Below are 25368 nucleotides of genomic sequence, written 5' to 3' on the forward strand. Positions count from 1 at the left end.
GGAAGCAGTAAGACGAGGGGACTGGGAGACAGTGGGAGGAGAGATGTAGGCAGGGGAGAATCAGGCTCTGAGCAGTTAGGACCCGAAGGAAGCAGTAAGGCGAGGGGACTGGGAGACAGTGGGAGGAGAGATGTAGGCAGGGGAGAATCAGGCTCTAAGCAGTTGGGACCCGAAGGAAGCAGTAAGAGGAGGGGACTGGGAGACAGTGGGAGGAGAAATGTGGGCAGGGGAGACTCAGGCTCTGAGCAGTTAGGACCCGAAGGAAGCAGTAAGACGAGGGGACTGGGAGACAGTGGGAGGAGAGATGTAGGCAGGGGAGAATCAGGCTCTGAGCAGTTAGGACCCGAAGGAAGCAGTAAGGCGAGGGGACTGGGAGACAGTGGGAGGAGAGATGTAGGCAGGGGAGAATCAGGCTCTGAGCAGTTAGGACCCGAAGGAAGCAGTAAGACGAGGGGACTGGGAGACAGTGGGAGGAGAGATGTAGGCAGGGGAGAATCAGGCTCTAAGCAGTTGGGACCCGAAGGAAGCAGTAAGACGAGGGGACTGGGAGACAGTGGGAGGAGAGATGTAGGCAGGGGAGAATCAGGCTCTGAGCAGTTAGGACCCGAAGGAAGCAGTAAGGCGAGGGGACTGGGAGACAGTGGGAGGAGAGATGTAGGCAGGGGAGAATCAGGCTCTAAGCAGTTGGGACCCGAAGGAAGCAGTAAGAGGAGGGGACTGGGAGACAGTGGGAGGAGAAATGTGGGCAGGGGAGACTCAGGCTCTGAGCAGTTAGGACCCGAAGGAAGCAGTAAGACGAGGGGACTGGGAGACAGTGGGAGGAGAGATGTAGGCAGGGGAGAATCAGGCTCTGAGCAGTTAGGACCCGAAGGAAGCAGTAAGGCGAGGGGACTGGGAGACAGTGGGAGGAGAGATGTAGGCAGGGGAGAATCAGGCTCTGAGCAGTTAGGACCCGAAGGAAGCAGTAAGGCGAGGGGACTGGGAGACAGTGGGAGGAGAGATGTAGGCAGGGGAGAATCAGGCTCTAAGCAGTTGGGACCCGAAGGAAGCAGTAAGAGGAGGGGACTGGGAGACAGTGTGGGGAGAGATGTAGGCAGGGGAGAATCAGGCTCTAAGCAGTTGGGACCCGAAGGAAGCAGTAAGAGGAGGGGACTGGGAGACAGTGGGAGGAGAGATGTAGGCAGGGGAGAATCAGGCTCTGAGCAGTTAGGACCCGAAGGAAGCAGTAAGACGAGGGGACTGGGAGACAGTGGGAGGAGAGATGTAGGCAGGGGAGAATCAGGCTCTAAGCAGTTAGGACCCGAAGGAAGCAGTAAGACGAGGGGACTGGGAGACAGTGGGAGGAGAAATGTGGGCAGGGGAGACTCAGGCTCTGAGCAGTTAGGACCCGAAGGAAGCAGTAAGGCGAGGGGACTGGGAGACAGTGGGAGGAGAGATGTAGGCAGGGGAGAATCAGGCTCTGAGCAGTTAGGACCCGAAGGAAGCAGTAAGGCGAGGGGACTGGGAGACAGTGGGAGGAGAGATGTAGGCAGGGGAGAATCAGGCTCTGAGCAGTTAGGACCCGAAGGAAGCAGTAAGACGAGGGGACTGGGAGACAGTGGGAGGAGAGATGTAGGCAGGGGAGAATCAGGCTCTGAGCAGTTAGGACCCGAAGGAAGCAGTAAGACGAGGGGACTGGGAGACAGTGGGAGGAGAGATGTAGGCAGGGGAGACTCAGGCTCTGAGCAGTTAGGACCCGAAGGAAGCAGTAAGGCGAGGGGACTGGGAGACAGTGGGAGGAGAGATGTAGGCAGGGGAGAATCAGGCTCTAAGCAGTTAGGACCCGAAGGAAGCAGTAAGACGAGGGGACTGGGAGACAGTGGGAGGAGAAATGTGGGCAGGGGAGAATCAGGCTCTGAGCAGTTAGGACCCGAAGGAAGCAGTAAGGCGAGGGGACTGGGAGACAGTGGGAGGAGAGATGTAGGCAGGGGAGAATCAGGCTCTAAGCAGTTGGGACCCGAAGGAAGCAGTAAGACGAGGGGACTGGGAGACAGTGGGAGGAGAGATGTAGGCAGGGGAGACTCAGGCTCTGAGCAGTTAGGACCCGAAGGAAGCAGTAAGAGGAGGGGACTGGGAGACAGTGGGAGGAGAGATGTAGGCAGGGGAGAATCAGGCTCTGAGCAGTTAGGACCCGAAGGAAGCAGTAAGACGAGGGGACTGGGAGACAGTGGGAGGAGAGATGTAGGCAGGGGAGAATCAGGCTCTGAGCAGTTAGGACCCGAAGGAAGCAGTAAGGCGAGGGGACTGGGAGACAGTGGGAGGAGAGATGTAGGCAGGGGAGACTCAGGCTCTGAGCAGTTAGGACCCGAAGGAAGCAGTAAGGCGAGGGGACTGGGAGACAGTGGGAGGAGAGATGTAGGCAGGGGAGAATCAGGCTCTGAGCAGTTAGGACCCGAAGGAAGCAGTAAGGCGAGGGGACTGGGAGACAGTGGGAGGAGAGATGTAGGCAGGGGAGAATCAGGCTCTGAGCAGTTAGGACCCGAAGGAAGCAGTAAGGCGAGGGGACTGGGAGACAGTGGGAGGAGAGACGTAGGCAGGGGAGAATCAGGCTCTGAGCAGTTAGGACCCGAAGGAAGCAGTAAGGCGAGGGGACTGGGAGACAGTGGGAGGAGAGACGTAGGCAGGGGAGAATCAGGCTCTGAGCAGTTGGGACCCGAAGGAAGCAGTAAGAGGAGGGGACTGGGAGACAGTGGGAGGAGAAATGTGGGCAGGGGAGACTCAGGCTCTGAGCAGTTAGGACCCGAAGGAAGCAGTAAGACGAGGGGAGTGGGAGACAGTGGGAGGAGAGATGTAGGCAGGGGAGAATCAGGCTCTAAGCAGTTGGGACCCGAAGGAAGCAGTAAGAGGAGGGGACTGGGAGACAGTGGGAGGAGAAATGTGGGCAGGGGAGACTCAGGCTCTGAGCAGTTAGGACCCGAAGGAAGCAGTAAGACGAGGGGACTGGGAGACAGTGGGAGGAGAGATGTAGGCAGGGGAGAATCAGGCTCTGAGCAGTTAGGACCCGAAGGAAGCAGTAAGGCGAGGGGACTGGGAGACAGTGGGAGGAGAGATGTAGGCAGGGGAGAATCAGGCTCTAAGCAGTTGGGACCCGAAGGAAGCAGTAAGAGGAGGGGACTGGGAGACAGTGGGAGGAGAAATGTGGGCAGGGGAGACTCAGGCTCTGAGCAGTTAGGACCCGAAGGAAGCAGTAAGACGAGGGGACTGGGAGACAGTGGGAGGAGAGATGTAGGCAGGGGAGACTCAGGCTCTGAGCAGTTAGGACCCGAAGGAAGCAGTAAGACGAGGGGACTGGGAGACAGTGGGAGGAGAGATGTAGGCAGGGGAGACTCAGGCTCTGAGCAGTTAGGACCCGAAGGAAGCAGTAAGGCGAGGGGACTGGGAGACAGTGGGAGGAGAGATGTAGGCAGGGGAGAATCAGGCTCTGAGCAGTTAGGACCCGAAGGAAGCAGTAAGGCGAGGGGACTGGGAGACAGTGTGGGGAGAGATGTAGGCAGGGGAGAATCAGGCTCTAAGCAGTTGGGACCCGAAGGAAGCAGTAAGAGGAGGGGACTGGGAGACAGTGGGAGGAGAGATGTAGGCAGGGGAGAATCAGGCTCTGAGCAGTTAGGACCCGAAGGAAGCAGTAAGACGAGGGGACTGGGAGACAGTGGGAGGAGAGATGTAGGCAGGGGAGAATCAGGCTCTAAGCAGTTAGGACCCGAAGGAAGCAGTAAGACGAGGGGACTGGGAGACAGTGGGAGGAGAAATGTGGGCAGGGGAGACTCAGGCTCTGAGCAGTTAGGACCCGAAGGAAGCAGTAAGGCGAGGGGACTGGGAGACAGTGGGAGGAGAGATGTAGGCAGGGGAGAATCAGGCTCTGAGCAGTTAGGACCGGAAGGAAGCAGTAAGACGAGGGGACTGGGAGACAGTGGGAGGAGAGATGTAGGCAGGGGAGAATCAGGCTCTGAGCAGTTAGGACCCGAAGGAAGCAGTAAGACGAGGGGACTGGGAGACAGTGGGAGGAGAGATGTAGGCAGGGGAGACTCAGGCTCTGAGCAGTTAGGACCCGAAGGAAGCAGTAAGGCGAGGGGACTGGGAGACAGTGGGAGGAGAGATGTAGGCAGGGGAGAATCAGGCTCTGAGCAGTTAGGACCCGAAGGAAGCAGTAAGACGAGGGGACTGGGAGACAGTGGGAGGAGAGATGTAGGCAGGGGAGAATCAGGCTCTGAGCAGTTAGGACCCGAAGGAAGCAGTAAGGCGAGGGGAGTGGGAGACAGTGGGAGGAGAAATGTGGGCAGGGGAGACTCAGGCTCTGAGCAGTTAGGACCCGAAGGAAGCAGTAAGAGGAGGGGACTGGGAGACAGTGGGAGGAGAGATGTAGGCAGGGGAGAATCAGGCTCTAAGCAGTTGGGACCCGAAGGAAGCAGTAAGACGAGGGGACTGGGAGACAGTGGGAGGAGAGATGTAGGCAGGGGAGAATCAGGCTCTAAGCAGTTGGGACCCGAAGGAAGCAGTAAGACGAGGGGACTGGGAGACAGTGGGAGGAGAGATGTAGGCAGGGGAGAATCAGGCTCTGAGCAGTTAGGACCCGAAGGAAGCAGTAAGAGGAGGGGACTGGGAGACAGTGGGAGGAGAGATGTAGGCAGGGGAGAATCAGGCTCTAAGCAGTTGGGACCCGAAGGAAGCAGTAAGAGGAGGGGACTGGGAGACAGTGGGAGGAGAAATGTGGGCAGGGGAGACTCAGGCTCTGAGCAGTTAGGACCCGAAGGAAGCAGTAAGGCGAGGGGACTGGGAGACAGTGGGAGGAGAGATGTAGGCAGGGGAGAATCAGGCTCTGAGCAGTTAGGACCCGAAGGAAGCAGTAAGACGAGGGGACTGGGAGACAGTGGGAGGAGAGATGTAGGCAGGGGAGAATCAGGCTCTGAGCAGTTAGGACCCGAAGGAAGCAGTAAGGCGAGGGGACTGGGAGACAGTGGGAGGAGAGATGTAGGCAGGGGAGAATCAGGCTCTGAGCAGTTAGGACCCGAAGGAAGCAGTAAGACGAGGGGACTGGGAGACAGTGGGAGGAGAGATGTAGGCAGGGGAGAATCAGGCTCTGAGCAGTTGGGACCCGAAGGAAGCAGTAAGAGGAGGGGACTGGGAGACAGTGGGAGGAGAAATGTGGGCAGGGGAGACTCAGGCTCTGAGCAGTTAGGACCCGAAGGAAGCAGTAAGACGAGGGGACTGGGAGACAGTGGGAGGAGAGATGTAGGCAGGGGAGAATCAGGCTCTGAGCAGTTAGGACCCGAAGGAAGCAGTAAGGCGAGGGGACTGGGAGACAGTGGGAGGAGAGATGTAGGCAGGGGAGAATCAGGCTCTGAGCAGTTAGGACCCGAAGGAAGCAGTAAGGCGAGGGGACTGGGAGACAGTGTGGGGAGAGATGTAGGCAGGGGAGAATCAGGCTCTAAGCAGTTGGGACCCGAAGGAAGCAGTAAGACGAGGGGACTGGGGCTTTGTCTTCACTACCCGCCGATCCGGCGGGTAGCAATCGGTTTATCGGGGATCGGCTTACCGCGTCTAGTGAAGACGCGGTAAAATCGATCCCTGATCGCTCTGCCGTCGACTCCGGAAATCCACCTCGGCAGGAGGCGGCAGCGGAGTCGGCGGCAGCGCGGCAGCGGTCGACTTTCCCGCGTCCTCACCGCTAGGTAAGCCGACCTAAAATACGCAACTTCAGCTACGGTATTCACGTAGCTGAAGTTGCGTATCTTAGGTCGGACCCCCGCTGTAGTGTAGACCTAGCCTGGGAGACAGTGGGAGGAGAGATGTAGGCAGGGGAGAATCAGGCTCTGAGCAGTTAGGACCCGAAGGAAGCAGTAAGGCGAGGGGACTGGGAGACAGTGGGAGGAGAGATGTAGGCAGGGGAGAATCAGGCTCTAAGCAGTTGGGACCCGAAGGAAGCAGTAAGACGAGGGGACTGGGAGACAGTGGGAGGAGAGATGTAGGCAGGGGAGAATCAGGCTCTAAGCAGTTGGGACCCGAAGGAAGCAGTAAGAGGAGGGGACTGGGAGACAGTGGGAGGAGAAATGTGGGCAGGGGAGACTCAGGCTCTGAGCAGTTGGGACCCGAAGGAAGCAGTAAGAGGAGGGGACTGGGAGACAGTGGGAGGAGAGATGTAGGCAGGGGAGAATCAGGCTCTGAGCAGTTAGGACCCGAAGGAAGCAGTAAGAGGAGGGGACTGGGAGACAGTGGGAGGAGAGATGTAGGCAGGGGAGAATCAGGCTCTGAGCAGTTAGGACCCGAAGGAAGCAGTAAGGCGAGGGGACTGGGAGACAGTGGGAGGAGAGATGTAGGCAGGGGAGAATCAGGCTCTGAGCAGTTAGGACCCGAAGGAAGCAGTAAGACGAGGGGACTGGGAGACAGTGGGAGGAGAGATGTAGGCAGGGGAGAATCAGGCTCTGAGCAGTTAGGACCCGAAGGAAGCAGTAAGGCGAGGGGACTGGGAGACAGTGGGAGGAGAGATGTAGGCAGGGGAGAATCAGGCTCTAAGCAGTTGGGACCCGAAGGAAGCAGTAAGACGAGGGGACTGGGAGACAGTGGGAGGAGAGATGTAGGCAGGGGAGAATCAGGCTCTGAGCAGTTAGGACCCGAAGGAAGCAGTAAGAGGAGGGGACTGGGAGACAGTGGGAGGAGAGATGTAGGCAGGGGAGAATCAGGCTCTAAGCAGTTGGGACCCGAAGGAAGCAGTAAGAGGAGGGGACTGGGAGACAGTGGGAGGAGAAATGTGGGCAGGGGAGACTCAGGCTCTGAGCAGTTAGGACCCGAAGGAAGCAGTAAGGCGAGGGGACTGGGAGACAGTGGGAGGAGAGATGTAGGCAGGGGAGAATCAGGCTCTGAGCAGTTAGGACCCGAAGGAAGCAGTAAGACGAGGGGACTGGGAGACAGTGGGAGGAGAGATGTAGGCAGGGGAGAATCAGGCTCTGAGCAGTTAGGACCCGAAGGAAGCAGTAAGAGGAGGGGACTGGGAGACAGTGGGAGGAGAGATGTAGGCAGGGGAGAATCAGGCTCTAAGCAGTTGGGACCCGAAGGAAGCAGTAAGACGAGGGGACTGGGAGACAGTGGGAGGAGAGATGTAGGCAGGGGAGAATCAGGCTCTGAGCAGTTAGGACCCGAAGGAAGCAGTAAGAGGAGGGGACTGGGAGACAGTGGGAGGAGAGATGTAGGCAGGGGAGAATCAGGCTCTAAGCAGTTGGGACCCGAAGGAAGCAGTAAGAGGAGGGGACTGGGAGACAGTGGGAGGAGAAATGTGGGCAGGGGAGACTCAGGCTCTGAGCAGTTAGGACCCGAAGGAAGCAGTAAGGCGAGGGGACTGGGAGACAGTGGGAGGAGAGATGTAGGCAGGGGAGAATCAGGCTCTGAGCAGTTAGGACCCGAAGGAAGCAGTAAGACGAGGGGACTGGGAGACAGTGGGAGGAGAGATGTAGGCAGGGGAGACTCAGGCTCTGAGCAGTTAGGACCCGAAGGAAGCAGTAAGACGAGGGGACTGGGAGACAGTGGGAGGAGAGATGTAGGCAGGGGAGAATCAGGCTCTGAGCAGTTAGGACCCGAAGGAAGCAGTAAGGCGAGGGGACTGGGAGACAGTGGGAGGAGAGATGTAGGCAGGGGAGAATCAGGCTCTGAGCAGTTAGGACCCGAAGGAAGCAGTAAGACGAGGGGACTGGGAGACAGTGGGAGGAGAAATGTGGGCAGGGGAGAATCAGGCTCTGAGCAGTTAGGACCCGAAGGAAGCAGTAAGGCGAGGGGACTGGGAGACAGTGGGAGGAGAGATGTAGGCAGGGGAGAATCAGGCTCTGAGCAGTTGGGACCCGAAGGAAGCAGTAAGAGGAGGGGACTGGGAGACAGTGGGAGGAGAAATGTGGGCAGGGGAGAATCAGGCTCTAAGCAGTTGGGACCCGAAGGAAGCAGTAAGACGAGGGGACTGGGAGACAGTGGGAGGAGAGATGTAGGCAGGGGAGAATCAGGCTCTGAGCAGTTAGGACCCGAAGGAAGCAGTAAGGCGAGGGGACTGGGAGACAGTGGGAGGAGAGATGTAGGCAGGGGAGACTCAGGCTCTGAGCAGTTAGGACCCGAAGGAAGCAGTAAGGCGAGGGGACTGGGAGACAGTGGGAGGAGAAATGTGGGCAGGGGAGACTCAGGCTCTGAGCAGTTAGGACCCGAAGGAAGCAGTAAGACGAGGGGACTGGGAGACAGTGGGAGGAGAGATGTAGGCAGGGGAGAATCAGGCTCTGAGCAGTTAGGACCCGAAGGAAGCAGTAAGGCGAGGGGACTGGGAGACAGTGGGAGGAGAGATGTAGGCAGGGGAGAATCAGGCTCTAAGCAGTTAGGACCCGAAGGAAGCAGTAAGGCGAGGGGACTGGGAGACAGTGGGAGGAGAGATGTAGGCAGGGGAGAATCAGGCTCTAAGCAGTTGGGACCCGAAGGAAGCAGTAAGACGAGGGGACTGGGAGACAGTGGGAGGAGAGATGTAGGCAGGGGAGAATCAGGCTCTGAGCAGTTAGGACCCGAAGGAAGCAGTAAGACGAGGGGACTGGGAGACAGTGGGAGGAGAGATGTAGGCAGGGGAGAATCAGGCTCTGAGCAGTTAGGACCCGAAGGAAGCAGTAAGGCGAGGGGACTGGGAGACAGTGGGAGGAGAGATGTAGGCAGGGGAGAATCAGGCTCTAAGCAGTTGGGACCCGAAGGAAGCAGTAAGACGAGGGGACTGGGAGACAGTGGGAGGAGAGATGTAGGCAGGGGAGAATCAGGCTCTGAGCAGTTAGGACCCGAAGGAAGCAGTAAGGCGAGGGGACTGGGAGACAGTGTGGGGAGAGATGTAGGCAGGGGAGAATCAGGCTCTAAGCAGTTGGGACCCGAAGGAAGCAGTAAGACGAGGGGACTGGGAGACAGTGGGAGGAGAGATGTAGGCAGGGGAGAATCAGGCTCTGAGCAGTTAGGACCCGAAGGAAGCAGTAAGGCGAGGGGACTGGGAGACAGTGGGAGGAGAGATGTAGGCAGGGGAGAATCAGGCTCTAAGCAGTTGGGACCCGAAGGAAGCAGTAAGAGGAGGGGACTGGGAGACAGTGGGAGGAGAAATGTGGGCAGGGGAGACTCAGGCTCTGAGCAGTTAGGACCCGAAGGAAGCAGTAAGAGGAGGGGACTGGGAGACAGTGGGAGGAGAGATGTAGGCAGGGGAGAATCAGGCTCTAAGCAGTTGGGACCCGAAGGAAGCAGTAAGACGAGGGGACTGGGAGACAGTGGGAGGAGAGATGTAGGCAGGGGAGAATCAGGCTCTAAGCAGTTGGGACCCGAAGGAAGCAGTAAGACGAGGGGACTGGGAGACAGTGGGAGGAGAGATGTAGGCAGGGGAGAATCAGGCTCTGAGCAGTTAGGACCCGAAGGAAGCAGTAAGAGGAGGGGACTGGGAGATAGTGGGAGGAGAGATGTAGGCAGGGGAGAATCAGGCTCTAAGCAGTTGGGACCCGAAGGAAGCAGTAAGAGGAGGGGACTGGGAGACAGTGGGAGGAGAAATGTGGGCAGGGGAGACTCAGGCTCTGAGCAGTTAGGACCCGAAGGAAGCAGTAAGGCGAGGGGACTGGGAGACAGTGGGAGGAGAGATGTAGGCAGGGGAGAATCAGGCTCTAAGCAGTTGGGACCCGAAGGAAGCAGTAAGAGGAGGGGACTGGGAGACAGTGGGAGGAGAAATGTGGGCAGGGGAGACTCAGGCTCTGAGCAGTTAGGACCCGAAGGAAGCAGTAAGAGGAGGGGACTGGGAGACAGTGGGAGGAGAGATGTAGGCAGGGGAGAATCAGGCTCTAAGCAGTTAGGACCCGAAGGAAGCAGTAAGGCGAGGGGACTGGGAGACAGTGGGAGGAGAGATGTAGGCAGGGGAGAATCAGGCTCTAAGCAGTTGGGACCCGAAGGAAGCAGTAAGAGGAGGGGACTGGGAGACAGTGGGAGGAGAAATGTGGGCAGGGGAGACTCAGGCTCTGAGCAGTTAGGACCCGAAGGAAGCAGTAAGAGGAGGGGACTGGGAGACAGTGGGAGGAGAGATGTAGGCAGGGGAGAATCAGGCTCTAAGCAGTTGGGACCCGAAGGAAGCAGTAAGAGGAGGGGACTGGGAGACAGTGGGAGGAGAAATGTGGGCAGGGGAGACTCAGGCTCTGAGCAGTTGGGACCCGAAGGAAGCAGTAAGACGAGGGGACTGGGAGACAGTGGGAGGAGAGATGTAGGCAGGGGAGAATCAGGCTCTGAGCAGTTAGGACCCGAAGGAAGCAGTAAGAGGAGGGGACTGGGAGACAGTGGGAGGAGAAATGTGGGCAGGGGAGACTCAGGCTCTGAGCAGTTAGGACCCGAAGGAAGCAGTAAGAGGAGGGGACTGGGAGACAGTGGGAGGAGAGATGTAGGCAGGGGAGAATCAGGCTCTGAGCAGTTAGGACCCGAAGGAAGCAGTAAGGCGAGGGGACTGGGAGACAGTGGGAGGAGAGATGTAGGCAGGGGAGAATCAGGCTCTAAGCAGTTGGGACCCGAAGGAAGCAGTAAGAGGAGGGGACTGGGAGACAGTGGGAGGAGAAATGTGGGCAGGGGAGACTCAGGCTCTGAGCAGTTAGGACCCGAAGGAAGCAGTAAGGCGAGGGGACTGGGAGACAGTGGGAGGAGAGATGTAGGCAGGGGAGAATCAGGCTCTGAGCAGTTAGGACCCGAAGGAAGCAGTAAGAGGAGGGGACTGGGAGACAGTGGGAGGAGAGATGTAGGCAGGGGAGAATCAGGCTCTAAGCAGTTGGGACCCGAAGGAAGCAGTAAGACGAGGGGACTGGGAGACAGTGGGAGGAGAGATGTAGGCAGGGGAGAATCAGGCTCTGAGCAGTTAGGACCCGAAGGAAGCAGTAAGAGGAGGGGACTGGGAGACAGTGGGAGGAGAGATGTAGGCAGGGGAGAATCAGGCTCTAAGCAGTTGGGACCCGAAGGAAGCAGTAAGAGGAGGGGACTGGGAGACAGTGGGAGGAGAAATGTGGGCAGGGGAGACTCAGGCTCTGAGCAGTTAGGACCCGAAGGAAGCAGTAAGGCGAGGGGACTGGGAGACAGTGGGAGGAGAGATGTAGGCAGGGGAGACTCAGGCTCTGAGCAGTTAGGACCCGAAGGAAGCAGTAAGACGAGGGGACTGGGAGACAGTGGGAGGAGAGACATAGGCAGGGAGGGAACAAGCAGGGTCTGAAAAATGTTCTGTCCTGAATCAGGACCAAAAGCCCCAAACTGGACATTTTTAGTGGGACTAAAAGTGTGATACATTTTGTTTTGGAAATACCGAAATGTTCCATCTGCCCAGGCTGCTGTTTCGGTGTCCCTGAAACGCAATGTTTCCCCAGTAGCGGGGGGAGCCGTGTTAGTCTGTAGCCACAGAAACACTGAGAAGCCCGGTAGCACCTTAAAGTCTAACAGATTTATTTGGGCATAAGCTTTTGTGGGTAAAAACCCACTTCATCAGATTGGGTTCTTCAGTCGCATCTGAAGAAGTGGGTTTTTTACCCACAAAAGCTTATGGCGAAATAAATCTGTTAGTCTTGAAGGTGCCACCGGACTCCTCGTTGTTTTAATGTATTCCCCTAGACACACATGCTTTTTATTTAAATAGAAATCTTGGGTCTCCGGGTGTTATTTGACACCTCTCTGCCCCAGAGCAGCATGTCTAGTTACAGAATTAACAGCATTTCGTATTTATGTTGTAATGAAGTAATCTCTGGTTTTGTGCACTTGATCTCGGTGAGGGGAGAGCTGTAAACAGAGTTCTCTCTTCTGGCTTGTCTTGTACAAAGTGATGACAAAAGATGAAGAAAGTGAAACTACTTTGAACTCTGGTGAACGCTGAGTGTGTTGTTTTGCTTTGTTTTTGTTTGTTGGATGCCTGAGTTAGGACACACTTGTCTGCATCATTTCGGAGATGGTAGAACATTGATACATAGACACTAAGGCTTAGTCTACACTGCACTACACAGCTTTGAGCGACAGGGCCGCTCAGGCTTGTTTCTCGCAGCAGGAAAGATTCCCAGGGGTCATTCAGCAGCGCTGCTCTTGCAGCCTGAGCCTTCCAAAGCTGGGCTGGCTGTGGGGATAATCATCCCCTGAAGGTGCCTGCGCAGCCCTGCGTCTCCTGGTGTCCCAGGGGCTCATTCCTGCCCTTGAACATGTCGCCATGTGAAGGTGGATCAGAGCAGGATGAAATCTGCAGCAGGCGTCTTCTGACCTAAGCCCAGAGCTTGGGAGCCTCCTCCTCCCCCCAGGAGTGGGCTTGTTTCAGGGATGGAAAGATGCTGCAGAGGTAGCCCTGCTATTGGCTCTGCCAGATACAGCTCTGCATTCCTATTGGCTGAGCAAAGAATAGGCCAGTGAGGGGAGGGGGGTATGAAACTTGGGGGGGAGCCCCCTCCCCCCCACTGCATCTTTCCATCCTCCCACTCCCCCGAGCCTGGCCCTTCAGCCCAGCTCCAGGGCACGCAGCCCCGGGGAACTGCCCTGCCTGACAGAGCCCGTGGCGAGCAGGGGGGAGACTCGGGGGGGGGGGGGGGGTTCGGGGATGGAGGGAGCTGGGATCGGGGGAGCAGCAAAGGTGCAGCTGGAAGGTTTCCTCCCTCCTTCCTCAGTGTCTGGCTGGGGGGCGGGGGAGGGAAGCTGGGGATGTTTGGCAGTGGGGGGTATCGGGGACCACCCCAGTGCACCGAGCTGTCCCCTCTCTCGGCTGCCGGCGGCGGGGTGTGGAAGGGCAGCTTGGCAGTGGGGGGCCAGGGGACTCCCCTCCACAGGGCACTGACCTGTCCCCCCATTTCCGCTGTCTGGGCTAGGAGCCACTGCCCCCCCGCCCATTTCACGCTGCTTCCCACGCTCCGTCTGTCGCTGCGCTGTTGCTGTGAGTTAAACCCGCCTTCGGAGAGCGCAGCAGGGAAAGTGCTGCAGTCTGTCTACACTGACAGCTGCTTGCGCACTGGCATGGCCACATTTGCGACACTTGCAGCGGCATTGGAAGCGGTGCATTATGGGCAGCTATCCCAGCATGCAAGTGACTGCAACATGCTTTTCAAATGGGGGAATGGGGTGGAGTGTGACAGGGAGTGTGTTGTGTATATGGGGGGGGAGAGAGCGTGGGGTTTTGGGGGGCTGAGAGCATGTCAGCATGCTGTCTTGTAAGTTCAGATAGCAGCAGACCCTCCCCCCCCAGCCTCTCTCTCTCACACACAGTATTCCACACTAATGGTTGCTTTGTCCCGGAGCAGATAAGCAGCCAGCTGTCAAACGGAACTTTCAAAGGGCATATCCGCATTCCTACAGCAAGTTCAAACAGTGACAAGAGTGGCCACTTGACTTAAGGGGATTATGGGCCGTTTCCGGAGGCTGATCAGAGCGCAGTAACCCAACACCGTGACCTCATTCACACTAACGCCCGGGCGTTGTAGCCAAGGCGCAGCAAACGTTATTCCTCTCGCCGAGGTGGGTACCAGCAGCGCTGTAGCCGCGGAGTCAGAGCGCTCTACGGGCCTTGCCAGTGTGGACGGGGAGTGAGCTAGGGCGCCCGGGGCTCCTTTATTGCGCTGTAACTCACATGTGTAGCCAAGCCATGAGATTGTATGTGGGGGAGGGGAGCGGGGATTTAAATGGGTTTGGACCTTTGCTGTTGATGCAGAAGGAATAAAAAGTTTTGTGGCCATATATATTTATAGGAATAAGTCCCCCTGTAAGTTTATGGGGCCTACCCTGGAGTTGTTAATTAGAAAGTAGTTAAGGTTGTTTTGAATTAGCATTGTTCTGGGCTGTTTTGGGGAGTTTTTGCAGCATAGTTTTAATTTTGCTTTTTTGGCTTTATTTTTATTTAATTTTGGGGGTGGATGCCTTTGCTTTAGGGTTGTTAAGTTGCCTTTTTTTTTTAATTGTTTGAATGATCCTGACAGATTGGTTGCTGCTTTTTGAATTTTTGTTTATTTTGTTTATTTGGTGTTTTTTATTTTTTATTTGTTAGCATATATACATTTTTCTTTATATATATAAAGTAAATAATTTTAAAAGCAAGACGTTTTGCAGAGCAAAGTTTTTTATAGAAGCAAGCAGAGCTAAACAAAAGCTAAACAAACTTTACTAGAACAATTTTTTTTTGCTAATTTAAAATATAGTATGTTTGTTATTATTTACCATAATTATTGTGATTATTATTTAAAACAATTTTTGTTAGGCCTTTGGGATTACACTATAACCTGTTAGGCTTTTGGGCCTACAGTGAGTTTTTCATTTGACCCTTTAATATTAATATATTAAATGGGTCACATTTTATTTAATTGGTTTAAAGCCATGTATTGTGAAGCAATTTGGGCTTGTGGCTTTAATTTAAGGTACATTTTTTAAAATTTTTTTACAGCATATACAACACATTATAACAAACATGCTAATTATTACAAAATAATTATAGGGTTGATTATAATATTTAAAACTGATGTTTAGAAGAGGAACCAACCATTGAAGATGTTATACCAATGGTGTATTATTATTTGTTGGGCTTGTGTGGCTACTTTTAGAATTTTATTTTCTGGTGCAGAATGGCCAGGCTTTGTGTTAGTATTTATGTTTGGGTTGCTCCAAGTAATTGACTGATTTGTTTGTTTTTTGCTAGCTATTGGTATGAGGTGGTTTAATTAACCCCTAAAGAGAAATGAAAACTTACGGCATTGCTGACATTTGTTTGGTTGATATTTTTATTTTGATGAACTGGAAACCATAATAAGTTATGGTAGGGGTTTGTAATATTGTTATATTACATATATACTGCGACAAACAGTCCTGTGGCACCTTATAGACTAACAGACGTATTGGAGCATAAGCTTTCGTGGTTGAATAAATACCCACTTCATCAGATGCATGTAGTAGAAATTTCCAGAGGCAGGTATAAATATGCAGGCAAGAATCAGGCTAGAGATAACGAGGTTAGTTCAATCAGGGAGGATGAGGCCCTCTTCTAGCACTTGAGGTGTGAACACCAAGGGAGGAGAAACTGCTTTTGTAGTTGGCTAGCCATTCACAGTCTTTGTTTAATCCTGAGCTGATGGTGTCAAATTTACAGATGAACTGAAGCTCAGCAGTTTCTCTTTGAAGTCTGGTCCTGAAGTTTTTTTTGCTGTAAGATGGCTACCTTTAAATCTGCTATTGTGTGTCCAGGGAGATTGAAGTGTTCTCCTCCAGGTTTTTGTATATTGCCATTCCTGATATCTGACTTGTGTCCATTTATCCTTTTACGTAGGGACTGTCCAGTTTGGCCGATGTACATAGCAGAGGGGCATTGCTGGCCCATGATGGCGTATATAACATTGGTGGACATGCAGGTGAATGAACTGGTGATGTTGTAGCTGATCTGGTTAGGTCCTGTGATGGTGTTGCTGGTGTAGATATGTGGGCAGAGTTGGCATCGAGGTTTGTTGCATGGATTGGTTCCTGAGTTGGAGTTACTATGGTGCGGTGTGTAGTTGCTGGTTAGAATGTGCTTCAGGTTGGCGAGTTTAATAATTTTTTAATTTATATATATTTTTGTTAATTTTGGGGCTTAGATATGCTTTTTTTTTTTTTTGGTAGAGTTGGGAGTGGTGGGAAAGACCATAGGGTGTTTAGGTATTTGGATGGTTGAGCATGTTGCGTATGGTGATGTGTTTTGTTAGGGTATTTGTGTACACGTATTGTTAGAATACAGATATTCAGGCCTGCCTGTAAAGGCCTATACTTTAAGAACTTAGGTGTATTTTTATCACTTATCTAGTCATAGGGTGTAGCGGGGTGGTGACCTGCTCCAGCCCTGACAGGGTTGGAACCAGCCCTGGGAGAGGGCTGGCAGGCTGGGAGAACAGCCCAGGCTGAGTGGGGAAACAGCCACAGCTGTGGCCACACCCCAAACGGACTCAGCTGGCCCTATAAAGGGACTGCTGGGCTGAAGCAGTCTCAGTCTCTCTCTGTGTTTAGAGAGAGAAGGGCCTGGCTGCTGGAAGCTGAGAGAGAGTACCTGAGGGAAGCAGGGCTGGGGAATAGGGCAAGGGAGCTGTAGGGCTCTGCCAGGTAAAACCCCCAGGCTGCGGCCTAGTGTAAGGCCAGACAGGTACTGGGGCTACAGAGGGGTAGCCACGGGTAGGCCGAGGCAGCTGGTCCAAACCCCTTTGCCTGTGATGAGTGGCTGATACACTGCAGTCTGCCCCAGGTAATGGGGGCTAAGTGATGACTGGCAGTAACCAAGACTGAGGCGAGGTGGGGATAGTGGGTTGGGGGTTCCCCAGGGAGGGGAGACCCAGATTGGTGGGGTACTGCCAGGGGGCAGCACCCCAGTTAAAGGGGCATCGGGGTCCAGGGAGGGACATGGGGGCCAGTGGACAGGCGGATCACCGGCCTGCAGAGGGCGCTCCGGAGCTGGAACAGCTAATTCCCAGAAGACCAGCAGGAGGTGCCACAGGGGTGAGTCCCGCGCACTGCTACATAGGGGTATAAAAACAAAGAATCAAAATCATAGTCTGCTTGTACATGGGCCTTCTCTCACTCTGACTGTCTGAGGCCTCGTTCTTTGGCTAAGCTGCAGGGGCATCCATAAGCTGGGAAGTGAACGGTCACATCCTCACATCCCAAACCAGTCACACTGAAATAAGGTAAAATTAGGCTGTTAAGAAGGGGATCCAATCTACCACCTCCAGAGAAAGACAAGAGCCTAGAAGGCTTAAAGAAAACTTAGTGTAATAGCTTTCTGTCTGCCAAGAACTCACTTATCAATAGCTGTGGTTGTGAAACCCTCATTTCTTTATTATTTTGTCTTTATGGTCCCCACTTTTCTATTGTCTGTCTGGTCTCTGTCTGGTTCTTTAATTGTTTCTGTCTGCTGTATAATTAATTTTGCTAGGTGTAAATCAATTAAGGTAGTGGGATATAATTGGTCAGAGAATTATGTTACAATATGTTAGGATCGGTTAGTAAAATTTCAGTAAATGATTGGCTAAGCAAAGCTCAAGTTTTACTATATAGACTGAGATCAAACAGGAAGTGGCGGGGGAGGAAATTGGAATCATGTTTTGCTAAGTAGGGGGAATGGGAACAGGGACACAGGCAAGGCTCTGCGGCGTCAGACCTGGGAAGGGGGACATGGGGTAAACGCTCTGCAGCATCAGAGCTGGGTAAGCCCGACTGTTGTGAAGGGCTTTGGAATCATGCTTGCTGCAAATTAACCTCAATAAACATTGAATTGTCTGCAGTTTGGACTTCTGGTTTGTGGCTTTCTGTCTACGTGAGAAGAACCAGGAAAGTAGAAGGGAAAAGCCAGGTATAATGCATGATTTTATAGGCTTATACCATTTTGGAACATAAGGGAGAAAAAGATTGTTTTTATGTTTGCTGAGAAGGGGGATAAGGCAGACATGTTTTTGGCTTGACTTTAATTAATTAATTGTTTTTTGTTAGGACAATGGCTTGTAACTGTTGTTTAGAAAACCATAAGGCTGTAGCTGTTTTATTAGCTATGTTTTGCATAGGGGCATATTGAGCCTAAAGTGTATGGTTGATGTGGTTTTAAGTGTGCCATTGTAGATTGAGTGGATTTATCCCTGTCTGTACTAATTTGGTAATTTGATGTTTTTGCTTTGGTGGTATTGTGCGGTGTAAAGCTTGTTCTGCGCTAGCTTTGGTTTTTTTAATGCTATTAAGTTTACAGAATTTAATATTTTTGTACCGGCTTTTATGCTTTTTAGTATCGTACTGGTTCATTTTTTTTATTTTTATTTTTTTAACGAAAAGGGAGAGATGGTTGTTGTAAGGAGCTGTACCAAGTCTTGAAGAAAGAGGTGCTGTATGGTGCACATTTGGGCTGCGTGAGTGTTAAATTATTATTTAATTAACTGCAGTATGTAGGGTTGTTGTTATGGGTGCTACAGATGCTTTAATATGTGGTTGCTTTTTAAGCAAGTGTGGGAAAGGCCTTTGTATAATTGGTGGGCTGTTTAAAATGAGCACTGGTATGTTTTTTACAAAAACTGTTTTACTTACCCACACTGTGACTGTGTGCACCTTAGTGGTTTGGTGTAAAAGATGGGAAGGTGAGTAGATGGGTCCACAGGGTTTATAAAAGGAATTGAAATGTACAAATGGCCCCCTAGGGGTTGTTACCTTTATTGTGCAGTTATGAGTTTCGCTGGTTATGTTGACCCAGGTCTGCAATGTGATTTTTGCAAAAGGCCCATACAGAGAATTGTTATGCATGTGTAAGGGGACTGTTGCCCCCTTACTAACATTCAGTGGGGGTGTTTTGATTGGCTTGCTCCCAGTACTAAAAGGGGAAGGGTCGATGGCAAATCAGGAGCCTGAGACTGACAGTCCCCAGGAACAATGGGGAGAGGCCAATGCTCCAGATCAGCCTGATTGACAGGGCGGGCAGGCTAATCAGAGAATCAGGAGGCCAGGGGGGGTTCGTCCTCCGTGTGAGCTGGAATTGCCTGAGTCAGACAGAGTGGGGCCGAGCTAAGGAGAGAGCAGGGGCCCGAGCTAAGTTGCTGGGAGCAGAGCTGCAGCCCCAAAGCCAGAGCACAGCCCAGAGAGAGCAGAGCTGCCCTGGGAGGAGAGCTGCAGCCACAGAGCCAGAGGGGCCAGACAAGCAGCCAGGAAGCAGGTCAGAGCTGGGAGCAGAGTCTCAGAAGCAGCCTGCAGAGCAGACCTGCCCTGGGGGCAGAGCTGTAGCAACCAGAGCCAGAGAGGCCAGAGAAGCAGCCCAGGGAGCTGAAGGCAGAGCAGCAGCAGCAGCTGGGCTGAGGCAGAGTGGAGCTGGAGCAGTCTGGAGCCGGGTGCGGTGAGCCCAGGCAGTGGGCCCAGCACAGGGAGATACCTCAGCCAAGAGGCCTTGCAGGCCAGACTTGGAGGGGGATCGTAACCCTGACAGGGCGGGGGCGACGCTGGGAAGAAGGGTCCTGCCCCCTAGAGCCTGAGAGCGTGTGGCCACCGCCAGAGCAAGTGTCCAACCCGCAGCGTCTCTGCAGCACAGCCAGGGCCTGAGAAGGAGCCTGGGACCTACAAGGAACAGACTGCGACCTGCCCTGATGTTCCAGAGACACTGCTTGTGATGTTCCCGGCCACAGAGCAGGGTGATGGGTTTTCCTTTAACCTTTCCCATTTGTCCTTATTCTTTTTTTAAAGTAATTGTTAATTAAACAACTTGTATTTGCTTTAAATTGTATAAAATGATCAGTGGGTCAGGGAGGTGCCCAGTGCAAAGAGAGTACCCCGGAGTGGGGACACCCTAGCCCCTGTCCTAGGTGACCACAGCAGGGTTGGGGGTCAAGCCCCCCAGGAATCCTGGGCCCAGCCTTGTCGGGGTTTACGAGGACTCTGCCAGACAGGAGAGTGAAAGGGGAGTCCTCAAGGGCAGGGAGGCCTCTGGGTAAAGGAAGTGGGAGCGAGGACTCGGATCCTTTCGCTAGCCCACTTCACCGGGGTAGTGCAGAAGCCAGGAAAGTTCCCCACAATAGCGGGACCATTCCCCCGCTTACACATGGATATTTTTCGGATTTTATTGTAGTTTGTAAAATTAAACCATTGTATGCTTTAGTGTGCATGTGCTGTTTCTGAACCCCCGAAATTAATAAATATTTCCAAGAATAATAACGTTTTTGCATGTAGCAGGTTTTTGGCAGGACTTTTTTTTGATGGGATTAAGCAGTGTGCAAGTAACCTTTTATTGGGGTGCAGGAATTTTCATGTTCCTTGGACTTTTGACTGGCAGGTGTACACCTCCGGTCCGTGCCCGGAACAATTAAACACAAACTAATTAGGAAAACAATTTTATTTGTAAAATATGAACCCATTTGAGTTTGCTGGTTTTTTTTAATATGGTACACTAGTGGGCTCAGACAGTTATTTATGGAATAGGGGTCTGTTTGGAGTTTAGAGTTTTTTTTTGTTTTTTGTTTTTAAATTTTAGAGCTATTACCTGGTTTTGGTCCTTTTATAGCTTAGAATTAGTGTCTTTTTGCTTGTATAGTTTTGTGTTTATTTAATGGCTTGGTTTACTTTGTATTGAAAGGTAGTTTTGTTTTTTGCAGTTGTTTAAGCCACTGGAAGTAGTTATGCTGTGTGTCCGTAGGGTGTTTTTTAGAATTTTTAGTGAGGCATTTGGGATTAATTATTAACCGCATTTGTGGCTTAAACAGAATTTGGTCTGGTTGGATTTGTGCTTTAGCCTGTCACAGCTGCAGATGGCAGCCAGGAGTAAGGGCAGCTTTTTAGGCCAGTTTTTACCAGTGTGGTTCACCACTTTTGACGGTGCCTTTTTAATAGTACAATTAATTTTTTTTTTACCTTTTTTGAGGACTGAGGTCGGTATGGGATATGAAACTTTTGTTTAATTTTTAAGGCATGAATTATGGTAAAGATTATTTTTACAAATGCACCCCCATTATTTGAGTTTATAACCCTGGGGGCTCTATACCTACATACCACTTTTGTAATAAGCTTTTTAGCAGCGGTTCTGGTGCTGCTGTTTTAGGGAAAGCTTTTCCTCATTCTGAAAAGGAATTCACAATGACTAGTAGCGATGGAAACCTTTTTTTTTTTTTTACTTTTTTGGTAATTTATTCATGAAATTAATTTGAATTTTGTGCCATGGTTTAAGTTGTTGCTGGTGGATTATTGGCTGCCAATGTGGGAGCGAGCTTTATTCCTCACACAACAAACAGAATTTTGGACCCATGTTTTTATATTATTTTAATATTTGCTCATTTAGCTACTTGCTCTAATTTTTTAGTGTTTTTTTTTATTTATTTTTTTTATTTTTTACACCCGGGTGCATAAATTGGTGTGCTACATTAAGCAGTTTTTGTTTTTTAAACTTTTGGGGAGTATGTTTAGAATCACTTGGGGTGCCACTTACTGGCTGAGATGCATCATTGCTAGTGCTTTTTGTCTGGCTTTTAGTGATTATTGCAATATTACAGCAAGGCCTGCAAGTTTATGGGGCCTTGCTGTGTTACGCTGAAGTTGTTAATTAGAAAGTAGTGAAGGTTGTTTTGAATTAACATTATTTTGGGTTGTTTGGGGAGTTTTTGCAGCATAGTTTTTATTTTGCTTTTTTGGCTTTACTTTTCTTTTAGTTTGGGGGGGGTGTTTGCCTTTGCTTTAGGGTTGTTAATTTGCCCTTCTTCAGCCGTCCAAACGACCCTGACAGTTTGGTCGGCGCCTCTTGAATGTTTGTTCCCCAGGTCGGCGCCTCTTGAATGTTTGTTCCCCGTTGTTTATCCTGCCCACTTGGCGCCTCTGATCTCTTCTCCGTGCATTCCTTTCCTCACACGCAGAACAGGAAATAACTTCGACAGCAAGACTTCTTGCAGAGCAAAGGGTTTTCACAGAGCTAAACAAGAGCTAAACAAACCTTACTAAAATAATTTCTTCTTACTACTACTACTAAAACTAGTTGGTTTTTTTTGCTAAATTAAAATACATTATGCTTGTTACTACTTACATTAAGTATCATAATTACTATTTAAAACAGTTTTCTCTGTTAGGGTTCTGGGCCCACATGCTGAGGAGGAGAGGGGAGAACTACACACACACACACACACACTTTAAATGGTGCTCCAGAGCCCTGTACGACAGCTCCTAGCAAGCAATGTATCTTCTCTGAAGGGTCTCTCCTACTGAAGCTAAAAAAAACCCTGCAGTGACAGAGGCCCAGACAACAGCATTTAGGTTCCTAGCTGCCTAACGCCCTTCTGAAAATAAACCAGGTTCCTACGTACACTAGGTGTGCAACACTGAGCGCAGCAATGCCTGAATACCCTGTCAAAAATCTGGGCAAGAGAGACCTTGAAGAACAATCATTTGCTGAATTGTTGTCATCAAGTTCTTTACAGGTATAGACTGTCAGTTTCTGAATTTACTGACAAAAACAGTTGTGCATTGCTGTAATAGAACATGTTAGCCTCCAGGACCTTAGTTTAAAATTTGCTTTAAAAATATTCCATTAGTGTGTTGCTGAAGATTATAAAAATCACATCTCTAAAAAATCCTTGCATAGATTTTTAGATGCACAATCTGAGTATTCATTTTTAGCCTTCAATGGTTGGATCTTCAGACATATAGTTTTTAAAATAAATCCTTCAAAAGACCACCCTTCTCTAACATACACATTTTAATTTTAATTGCTATAGTACAAAAAATTTACTTCCAAAGTTGTCCTGTCCTGTCCATCCTTGTAATCTTTCTCCCTTCACCTCCTGTGAAAGAGAGCCCTTAAAGGGACAACACCCCTTTTCTTCCAGATAGGGAATCACGTTTGTCCACCTTTCTTTACTGTTCTGACAATTTGGTGAACCTAGTTTTAAGAGAGGCCTCCAGCAAAATCAGTACCTTAGTAAGATATAAAATCCTTTGTTATGCCTAAAATCTTTGGAAACCTATTTTTTAAAGTTGGTGAAATTTCATAAAGACGTCTATTGTTATGGAGATCACACAAAGTAAATTATTGTCCCTTTTTCTAAAAGCAATGAACATTGTTATGAAGACACTAACCCTCTGTGACTGATTAATTTAAAATAATGTCTTTGTTTCAGTGAGTTAAATATGTAGTAATCGGGAATGATTACTTTATGAAGGCTTAAGAGTACATTTAAAATATAAAATCAGCTTAGAAACACTGATTAAGAAAATGTAAAACAGAGAAGAGCTGCATCGTGTATTCCATAATAGTTAATGTTCTATTCAGCAGGACACCTGACTTGCCCTTGCTACAAAGTTTTTACTAATAAATCTTTGGCAAATTTCAGGGTATATAAAAAAACCTGTGACTGACATTTTTTATTCCCAAATTTAGTGCTTTTAATTAGGTACTTTCTGCATGTCCAGTCTTCACCATCTGGCATGCAGTGGAAAATATGCTCCATTTTCTTTAGAAAGAAATTGCGGAGGAGTGGTTTTTTCAAACATCATGTGCTTCATTTGGGTTCAGGGATTTGGCTGGAAGGGGGTGAGCAGGGAGGGGGAGGGAAGAGAGGAGGGAGAAAGTGGGAGGGGCAGGGCCTGGGGCAGAGCAGGGGTGGAGTATGGGCAGGGCCACAGGCAGAAAAGTTGGGCAGGGGAGCTTCATTCACTCATAGGTGCCGACTTCCACTCTGCCCAGTGGGTGCTCGACCCCCGGCCCCGCCCCTGCACCGCCCTCACCCCACCCCCATTCCACCCCTTCCCAAAAGTCCCCGCTCTACCCTGCTTTTTCCCACTCCCTTCCCCAAGTCCCCATCCTTGCCCTGCCTCTTCTCCACCTCCTCCCCTGAGTGCGCCGCGTCCCCGGTCCTCCCCCGCCCTCCCGGAAAGTCCTAAGTGCTGCCAAACAGCTGTTAGGTGGCGGGGACGCGGCATGCTCGGGGGGGGGGGGGAGAAGGAGGCTAGGAGGGGGGGAGTTTGGCTGCCGGTGGGTGCGGAGCACCCGCTAATTTTTCCCCGTGGGTGCTCCAGCCCCAGAGCACCCACGGAGTCGGCACCTATGCATCCACTGCCCGTGGCTTCAGACGTCACTCTGAAATCTAGACTGTCTGCGCCAGTGTGAAGCGATGGAAACTCCTATGAGCTTGGCTGAGAGCTTCTTCTGTTCCAAATATCACTAGGTTCAATTCTCACTGGGATTCACAGTCTGTTACGGTCCAATTTTTAAGCTTTCAACCATTTTTGGCTTTTTTACACATGACTTTACAAATGACACCTGTGTGACAGCCTGGGGCTTTCAGCTACTAGTATAGATTCAGCAACATTGAGATCCTCCCAGCTGAGCTTACCTGATCCCTGGGTACCACCGTTAAAGAGGCTGGTACCCCAGACCCAGTTATCTTGGAGATTTCAGAGCTTTGACTAAAAGCACCAACTTCAGCTCGTTAGGATTCATGAAGTTATATCACTCGTTACAAGTATTCAGGCAACTGCTGGTTATTTATTAAAAGGTTCACAAATCACAAAAGCTTAAGTTTTTGCAGGAATTAATATTCTTTGAAAACTTATTGGAATGAATAACATTCAAAGTGAAGAGGATCCAAACACATGCACTGCTAGAGAGCATTTCATCTGGAGTATTTTGAATAGTTTACAAATCATGAACACACTTGCAGAAGTCAGGAGTGATTCACCGACCAAAAATGTGACAAGTTCATCATTCATTTGACACATGATAACTACAGCTGGTCAGATATTACCAGGGAATGAAGTGGAGGCCAGAAAAACCTGAACACTGTGAATTCATGTTTATAGTATCCCTTGGGATGGGGGCATCCTCTGCAATGGGATGCTAAAGATACTAAATTTATTGAGATGCTTTCAAATTAGCATGAGATTATTAACCAAGTTCAATCAAAGCTCTCAAGGATCACCTTCCGGGTGATTCCATCTCTCTTGGGAGTTGATGTCCGCTGGATCTTGGACAGAGACAGAAAGAGAGAGAGAGAGAGAGACACACACACAGAGAGACACAGAGATCTGCCAGTCAAATACTTTTTCTTCCTGTAACCCAGGAGCATTTTCAGTGGCAGATCTTCAGATATACACATTCTTTAGTCAGACATTGCAACCAAGTGAGGACATTCAGCTAACAATACCTCTTTGCCTGGAGAACGAACGTGTGCTCCTCCTGCAGCCTCTGGAGCGCCTTCCAGCTGCTGTGCCGTCCTGCCAGGCTAGTGGGGCTCCGACAGGACTGATACCAATTTATAGGGATGCTTCTGTTATGTAGCTGATAGAAAGTAAAACTGGAACAAAGTGCTTATGGAAAGAATTTATTTAATTGGTCTATGTAACTTGTGTGGGGTGGTGGGGTGGAGTTGGAACCTGATTAGCAAGCGACCTCTGTCTGGAGAACAATTCCAGATGTGTTTTATAGGAACTGGGTAACGTGACCGCTCTCAACCTGCCACAGCATCGGAAACAGAGCAGTGCACGAACCGGAGAACTGAAGTGCTGGTACCTCTCTCCCATCAGGGTGCAGTCAGATTGATCAGCTCTTTCTGCAAGGCTGCTATCAAATCCCCCCCACTCTTCTGTTCTGCAGACTAAATAACTCCAGTTCCCTCAGCCTCTCCTCGTAAGTCATGTGCCCCAGCCCCCTGATCATTTTCATTGCCCTCCACTGGACTCTCTCCCATTTTTCCACATCCTTTCTGTAGTGGGGGGACCAAAACTGGATGCAATACTCCAGGTGTGGCCTGACCAGTGCCGAATAGAGGGGAATAATCACTTCTCTCTATCTGCTGGCAATGCTCCCACTAATATAGGCCAGTATGCCGTTGGCCTTCTTGGCAACAAGGGCACACTACTGACTCA

At 51.0% G+C, this 25368-nt stretch overlaps 1 protein-coding gene across 1 annotated transcript in view; it reads right to left on the reverse strand.

The window, feature by feature from the left end:
• The window catches only part of LOC135873902 (uncharacterized), a 35116-nt gene extending 10399 nt beyond the window's left edge, over positions 1-24717 (reverse strand). Inside the window, exon 1 of the mRNA XM_065398511.1 lies at positions 24648-24717. The gene's annotated coding sequence lies outside the window, so the exon portion shown is untranslated. The remainder of the gene's footprint in view (positions 1-24647) is intronic.
• Positions 24718-25368: the final 651 nt, after the last annotated feature.

This window comes from Emys orbicularis, chromosome 2 (genome assembly GCF_028017835.1).
Source record: "Emys orbicularis isolate rEmyOrb1 chromosome 2, rEmyOrb1.hap1, whole genome shotgun sequence".
Lineage (NCBI taxonomy): Eukaryota > Metazoa > Chordata > Testudines > Emydidae > Emys > Emys orbicularis.